This window comes from Podarcis bocagei, assembly GCF_964188305.1.
Source record: "Podarcis bocagei genome assembly, chromosome: 7".
In the NCBI taxonomy this organism is placed as follows: Eukaryota; Metazoa; Chordata; class Lepidosauria; order Squamata; family Lacertidae; genus Podarcis; species Podarcis bocagei.
This window is the reverse complement of record NC_138132.1, coordinates 85,904,372-85,912,803: the sequence shown is the minus strand read 5'-3', so window position 1 is coordinate 85,912,803 and position 8,432 is coordinate 85,904,372.

Here is an 8,432-nt window from a genome sequence, read left to right as displayed (position 1 = left end):
CTCATCCTGAAGAACGATGAGTTGACACAGTGTTGGATCACCCAGTAGGCATGCTTAAGGCACCAGCAAAGCAGGGGTACCCAGAAAAAAATAGATTTTTTAAAAAGAAATTTTGACATTTGATTTTTTTTTAATCAATCTTCATGAGAAAAAACTTCCTTATTTACTTCACACCCTTTCCCCATTTTTCTGTTCTCTATTTATTGCTGTGCCTTTCCCCACCTAAACCAGGGAGGCATCCTGCTAATGTAGATTGAAATAATGGGAGGGAATCAGATCCTGTCATGTGCTGCACATGACATACATGCTTGTATATTTTAGCATGCATGAAAGCTTTGTGTCATTTTGGAAAAAATAATAATTGCAAGTTTAGCATTGTTTTTATTTTGAATTGTGGATGGGCACCATAGTATTCAATGTTTGTGGCCTCTAAAGATCTCAAACTAGCCCTGACTTGACATGTTGGCTGCATAACCAAAGAAGATGCCTACTGAAATGATCCCAAAAAGAAATAACATTTTCTCTTCATTTGGGGAGTGTTCATGCGCAGAGTGAAACCAGGGACATGAAAAGCTTCACAACTTTTGTAGCCTACTTGTAGTTTTGTGGCCAGTTAAAAGCCATTATAAAACATTCAGTCCAGGAAATTCTGCCGTACTTATTATTTCTGTGTGTGTCTTGAAACGGCTTGCCAAAGTTATACAAATTGCTGTGAAGTACAGTCTTCCAAGGCAAAATATTTATATAGCAGTTTAGACTCTGCAATGTACCATATTGGCCCTAATATAAGCTGCACCTTTAAAATTTCAGGGGTGGGGGGGAGAAAAAAATACAATACCCAAATAAACGCCACTCCCATAAAATTCCGCAGGCACTCACACCCGTTCCGTTTTACTGTATGTCTGTTTCAGCAGCGATATCATAAAAGCCAATTTTTGTAAGGTCGCAAATTTAAGCCGCACTTCAACTTTTCACGGTTGGAATTTGGGGAAAAAAGCGAGGCTTACATTCAGGCCAATATGGTCCTTCACACAGGCAGTAGTAAAATCCTATATGTGAAATTTCATGTGCAACTTGTATCCTAGACACTTTTGGTAGAGGTTTGTTGCATGCTTTTGTCCCCATTCTAATCTTTAAACAAAATATTTCCATTAATAATGTAATGCTATGAACCACCCTGCGATCTCCGGATGAAGGGAAGAATACATATCAAATAAATACATAAATAATGACCAAAAAAAGGAATGATGAAAATTATTCTGGGTCTCTCCCTGACCCCAAAGCTAAGTTAGTTGCTGGGCTTTGCTGTGGGGGTATTGGTTGTGGTATAGTAATGTTGGATTGGCTTTTTATTCTTAAAGGCACATGGTCAGTTTTGCCATTTCAGCAAGTCTCCAGCTCTTAGCAATCCTTTCTTTCATTTCAATAGAAAGGGCTTTTGTGCGACGACTGGCAGACTTCAGGCTTGCAGGATCTCCATTGTTTTTACTAGAACGCTGAGATCCACCAACCAGAAGCAGGTGCACATGACATGCACTTCTAATGAATGAATTCTGAAACCGGGAATTTGTTCTGAGTACTGTACCAGAATGAACCTGACCTCACAAATCTAGTTCTGCTCACCCCCCAAGCCACCACCATTTCTGTTCTTTGGATAAGAGGCAGCCATTGTGCTGCTCCTATTGTGGAACAATTGGATGTCTGAAATCCTTTCATTTACTGCAAATTCGCCAAAGTTCTGAGAGTAGATCCAGACCTTCCTTCTGCCCCCATCCCACCTGCAATGCCATTTACTGACATACCAGAGATTCAGCTATACAGCTGCAAATAAAATGTTTTAAGTGTGTTATAAGTGTAATATACAATATGGAAAATTCAATGTATTTTTAAAAATGCTTTTCATAACATTTTTTATGCGTGTGTAGATTCCACACAGGGTTTCTGCCACAGCCAATGTGCTGGATCAACTCACAGCGCCCATTTTGTACTGTTGTATCCAGTTTTTAATACAGTGGTACCTCGGTTTTCGAGCATCTCGGAAGCCAAACGTTCTGGTTTTTGAAAGCCAAAAACCCAGAAGTACAGTGGTACCTCAGGTTACATACACTTCAGGTTACATACACTTCAGGTTACATACACTTCAGGTTACAGACTCTGCTGACCCAGAAATAGTGCTTCAGGTTAAGAACTTTGCTTCAGGATGAGAACAGAAATCGTGCTCCGGTGGCGCGGCGGCAGCAGGAGGCCCCATTAGCTAAAGTGGTGCTTCAGGTTAAGAACAGTTTCAGGTTAAGTATGGACCTCCGGAACGAATTAAGTACTTAACCCGAGGTACCACTGTAAATGCTTCCGTTTTCAAACACACCTCATGTTTCTCAGTTTTCTCAATTGAACTTGCTGTCAGCCCATTGTGCTTCGGTTTTCAAACGTTTCGGAAGTTGAGCGGTCTTCTGGAACAGATTACGTTCAAGAACCAAGGTACCACTGTATGTGTGTATCAATTTTAAAGGTGTGCAAAGGCATTGAAATGGAAGAGGCCAATGAAAGCATTATGCAACCACTCGTCACCATGGCACAGAGCAGGGATAACAAAAATGGTGCCCTCCAGATACTGCCGGACTACAACTCCCATCAGTCCTTGCCAGCACCACACTCCCTGCACTTGTGATTACCTGCAACTAGTATATAGCGGGTGGCGCTGCGGTCTAAACCACTGAGCCTAGGGCTTGCCAATCGGAAGGTCAGTGGTTTGAATCCCCGCAACAGAGTGAGCTCCCGTTGCTCGGTCCAGCTCTTGCCAACCTAGCAGTTTGAAAGCACATCGAAGTGCAAGTAGATAAATAGGCACCGCTCCGGCGGGAAGGTAAAAGGCGTTTCCCTGCGCTGCTCTGGTTTCGCCAGAAGCGGCTTAGTCAATGGCCACATGACCCGGAAAAACTGCGGACAAACACCGGCTCCATCGGCCAGTAAAGCGAGATGAGTGCCGCAACCCCAGAGTTGTCCGCGACTGGATTTAACTGTCAGGGGTCCCTTTACCTTTAGTATAAAGGTGTCTATCATCTCTTCCAACACACACAGTGGACTAACTGGGTGAGATTGCTAAGAGGTTTGGACTTTGGTGGGGAGCATCACTGCAATCACACCCAGCTCTATCCTTCCCAACCAAGCCAGGTTCTGTGGTCTCTGTGTTTGCTCAGTGGCAAAGCAGACTCCGCGACTGCCTCCCTTACAGTGACAAAGGGTTGCACGATTGTTTCACTGGCTTCTTCATTTCAATGTAGTCTTTGTGTTGCACTCTTTAGCTTTCATTGTGTGGGTGTGGCATGCCTCAGGACATTTTCTCTGCTTCTCAAAGAGGTAATCTTTTTAGTAAGAGGGGAAATGTTAGAGGGGACAAAACCCAAGCAGCTGCTATAGGATCATTGCTTTATTAGGAGCAGCTTTAAAAAACCACCTTGCCAAACAGTTCTAGTTAATGTAGTCCAAAACGTCTCAAGGGCAGGATGGCAAACACTGGGTTAAAGCGTCAAGACCATGGGTAGGCAAACTATGGCCCAGGAGCCGGATCCAGCCCAATCGCCTTTTCAATCCATCCCACGGACGGTCCGGAAACCAGCGTGTTTTTACATGAGTAGAATGTGTGCTTTCATTCAAAATGCATCTCTGGGTTATTTGTGGGGCATAGGAATTCGTTCATTTTTTTCTTCTTCAAAATATAGTTTGGCCCCCCACAAGGTCTGAGGGACAGTGGATCATCCCCCTGCTGAAAAAGTTTGCTGACCCCTGGTCAAGAGTGTACAGAGGAAGAGCTGTATTAGTCTGTTACAGCTAAAACAAATGTCCTTGCTTAGGGAATCTTAAATAGCTCAGGTCAACAGTTCCCAAAGTAGTCCACAGCATCTACAGCATCTTGGAAGAGGTGTAACATCATGGGAGGGCTGTTTCCAGGTACCCCATGGACAGTAAGCAACATCACAAGGGTGGGGATTTCTATGACCAAGGCAAAAGTCAAGCTCTCTCGTTTTTGCTTTTGAATGTTGTTAACGTAATCTTGTTTTATATACTGAAATACTGTTGGTTGGTTTTTTGTATGCTGTCATATTTGCTATTGTGCTGTTGCTTTATTGTGCATTCCTCTTTTCTTTGTTGTATGCCACTTTGAGCGTATTTTTGGGTGGAAAAGCAGCCTACAAGTAATGAATGAGCAAGCATGCCTGTAAACGTAAGATTACAAATCATACAACATCAAGCACAGCACATTGCAATTGCTACAACAGGCAGTAAAATCATTAAGTGGTCTATCCAGATCCTCTGCAAATGTCAATGGTCCATGGGTTTGGGAACCAATGGCCTAAGTTTTCATGTACCATACTAAAGCACATGTAAGATGCATGGAGTAGAATCTTAATTGGCAGCTCTATAAAGAAGAAAATTGTAAGGGGTGGGAGCAAACTAGTCCCTGACAATCAGCTTAAAAGCTTAAAGAGGGCACACCCTTTTCACAGGTTGGTGATAATTACCTAAGCACTGCCAGGATGATTGCATTATCACCTGCAGTGGGCAGGGAGCCATAAGCACAAAACTGTTGATGGCACAGATAAGTTTTGATGGCACAGATAAGCATTGATAAGCTAATTAAGACATGTACAGTAGTACCTTGGTTTATGAACTTAATCCATTCTGGAAGTCCGTTCTTAAACCAAAGCGTGCTTTCCCATAGCAGCGGGGACTCAATTTACAAATGGAACACACTCAACAGGAAGCGAAACATGTTCTTTTTCCAAGGCAAAATTCATAAACCAAAATACCTACTGTAGCCTTATTGGAGTTCACCGATTGGGTCTGGGTTTGCAGTGTTCTTAATCCAAGTTGTTCATAAACTAAGCTGTTTTTAAACCAAGGTACCACTGTAGTGGGTGAAAAAATAAATAAATCCTGTCTCAATTTAACCCGCAAGTGATGGCACTGAACTTCTTGTTCTGGAATGGTGAGCAGGACTCTTGAGTGCACCCAAGTTTGAAGAGGATGTAAGATGTGATCTAGTAGTCTGCAAATGGCAGACCTTTTCATCATGCCAGAAAGCATACTTGTATTTTGTTCACCCAGGCCTTTTAAATAGCTTAGGTAGTTTTCAAAAAGCAGGGCAGCACACACAGTTCCATTTTGTTGTGTGCCTGTAGTTTTTTCCCTTTTATAGTTTGATTTGCTTCTAACTTATTTATCGTAAGCCACCAAGGGAACAAATGTCAAATAAATGGCTGAAGAGTCACTTCAAAGCAGCATTCGGGGGAGTCTGGAAGAGCGATCTTTGCTCTGTGAATTGTAGTGTAACCAGTTCCACTGAGTTCAATGGGATTTTCTCCGCTAAATATGTATAGCTTTGCACCCACAGACTTTTTAAGGCAGGGAAATAAGCAATGTGCCCCCCACCAACTCTTCCTATATCCACAGATCTGCTCACCCATCTAGCATCCAGACCCAGGGGAGTTCAACCCAGCCAGTTGGACATTGAATGGGGAGAGTTCTAAACCCAGGCATAGGTCCACATGGAGATCTCTAGATGCCAGGTTGGCGACTGACATCTCCATCTGGCTGACACTCCGGATTTCTTAAGCACGTAAGCAGAAGAGCTTCTTCACTGCATTTATATCCCACCCTTTTCTCTGAGTATATGGTTTCCCCCATCCCAGTTAATCCCTACAGTGACCCTTTGAGGTGGGTTTGGAGGCTGTGACTGACTTCATGTTTGAGTGGGGATTTGAACCCTGATCTCCCAGGTCCTAGTCTTCAGGTTAAGAACAGTTTCAGGTTAAGAACGGGCCTCCGGAACGAATTAAGTACTTAACCCGAGGTACCACTGTACATAATTATGGGAAAAGCACAATATCACTTAGAGAAGGCTCTAAAATACTTTCCTTGAAACTTGAATTGTCTTTATTCTGGATTGTTTTGTTTAATGTTTTAATGTGTTGTAAACCGCTTTGAGATTTTTTTCTCTTTAAAACATAAAGCAGTATAGAAATGAAATTAATATTAAGAACAATAAATCCCGGGGGGGGGGATGGTGCCTAGACATTTTGTTGCGCTAATTGCGGGTGGTGCTGTGAGTTAAACCACAGAAGCCTAGGACTTGCCAATCAGAAGGTTGGCGGTTCGAATCCCTGTGATGGGGTGAGCTCCCGTTGCTCGGTCCCTGCTCCTCCCAACCTAGCAGTTCGAAAGCACGTCAAAGTGCAAGTAGATAAATAGGTACCGCTCTGGCAGGAAGGTAAATGGGGTTTCCATGCGCTGCTCTGGTTCGCCAGAAGCGGCTTAGTCATGCTGGCCACATGACCCGGAAGCTGTACACCGGCTCCCTCGGCCAATAAAGCGAGATGAGCGCCACAACACCAGAGTCGGCCACGACTGGACCTAATGGTCACCAGTCCCTTTACCTTTACCCCTGGTCTAGAGGTAACTGACACTTTGGTCATCTCTCAAAAGCCACCTATGAACAGAGGATTGATGAAGCCATGTGGGAAGGCTTTTATCCACTAGAGCAGGCATTAGGACGTACGACTTTTCGGCAGGAGGCATTCCAGAACTGCTTCGCTTGCTCTGAAACAGCCGTGACCAACATGTTAAAAAAAGATACCTGCACCCCTTTTCCCCAGGGCGCATGCCTACAGGCTGGGGGATCTTTGGCCCTTGTTTTAGCCGGCAGCGAATTAGATGGTCTGATTTAGCAAAAGGCAGATTTGCCTCTCCTCGGGACAATCGGCATCCCAAGTATAGAAACAGCAGAACTCTTCGCCCACAAGCTTGCTACTTCAATGTACCTTCTTCCAAATCATCGTAGATCTTAGTAAATCTGCTATCCAAGGGAAGCACATACACAAATGCCACTGTGCATATTTTAATCTAGTTTAATAAAGTCCCATTGCAGATGTTACAGTATATATTATAACAGACACCCATATTAATCTGTGGGTGTTGCTAGTGTCAGCCAAACTCCAGTCTATCCTCTGAATAAATTTGACTGCTCTTAGCTCAGCAGGGCAAAAAGCTTGGCAGATTTAACAGTGTTCAAACACAGCACATGTGGCATCTTAAAACATCAAGCAATTATCCTCAATTTCTAAGAGGTTAGGACTAGAAACTAAGAAGAAGAAAAACATTTCAGAGGAAATGAAAGGCTTCTCAGGGAAGAATCCAGATCTTGCTCCAAGCCCTGAAATTAGGAAAGTAACGATGCCAAGGAGAGTCTGAGCGTACGCTGATCTTTCCAAAAGATTCCCTGATAAGTAACACAAGCAATTACTCTTGGTGCCCAGGTCCATCTTTATATGACATCGACTTCGTGGTTTTTAAACTGCGTCCTCTCTTTCCGCCTGAACCTTCCTCCCCAGATGAAGAATTTCCCTTCTTCCCTAGCACACCAATATTGCACAAGCCTCATCCTAACTCCAGGGGACCCAGGAGGACAGAGGAGATCACGAAGCAAGAGTAACCAAGTGCAAAAATAGGATTGTTTCAAAAATAAGCAGAGTAGTTTCTATAGAAGAAGGGTACACTGACCATTTAGCTTTTAAAATTATCGTATCAAGACTGTACAATGCATGTGCACAGAACTTTTTTTTTTAACAGATACATTTGTGCTACAAAATTTGATCAAAAAGAGTCAGCAGCAAGGAGCTCAGAAAACTACTAGTCAGCTAAAGCTGATAAAAATCTGGTACTGCAGGTGGCAAACTGCATCAAGTGAGGTTGATAGGCTTATGTTAAGTTGGTGGTGGGGTGGATGCCTCCCCCCCCCTTTTCAAAGCAAAACATAAGCATGTTAGCAGAAACTTGTAGGCTTGATTTTTAAAAAACTATAATTTTCAATCCAGCCAGTAGAATACTACCAATGCCAGTATCTCACCCTGTGGCTCTAGTTTGTTCAGCAAGGGCCAGCACTCATTATACCTCCAAAGCGTACACTTGTACAAAAAAACCACCAGGGCCTTAAATTGTTGTAGCCCTTGAGGTGTGTGCAACGCTTGCTGCTGAGTCTAAAGTTGCCGCGGACAAGGCAAAAGAGCAACATTTGGCATGGCAAAAAGTCTTCACTTGAGGAAATGTGCCATTTGGAGGGGTGGGGGCAAGACCCAAAGCAGTGCTCAGGTTGCAGGCAGAACCTCCCTATTCACAGCTCTCTTAAGATGTCGAGAGGGCATTAGGGCAGCCACACACATTAGCAAACAGAAGAGACGAGGTATGCTTAAAATGCAGGCGTCTGAAGGGGGCAGAGGGTCTTCCAGCCCCTTTCTGACCACCTCCACTTGGTTTTTGTCCTTACAACCCCCTGAGCAGGGTTCTTTTGTGCAGAGGAGGGTTGGCTTCTTAAATACCTGCCGACAAGCTCATTCTGCACAGACTGATGAAATTCTGCTATTTCCTGCTAAGGGCTA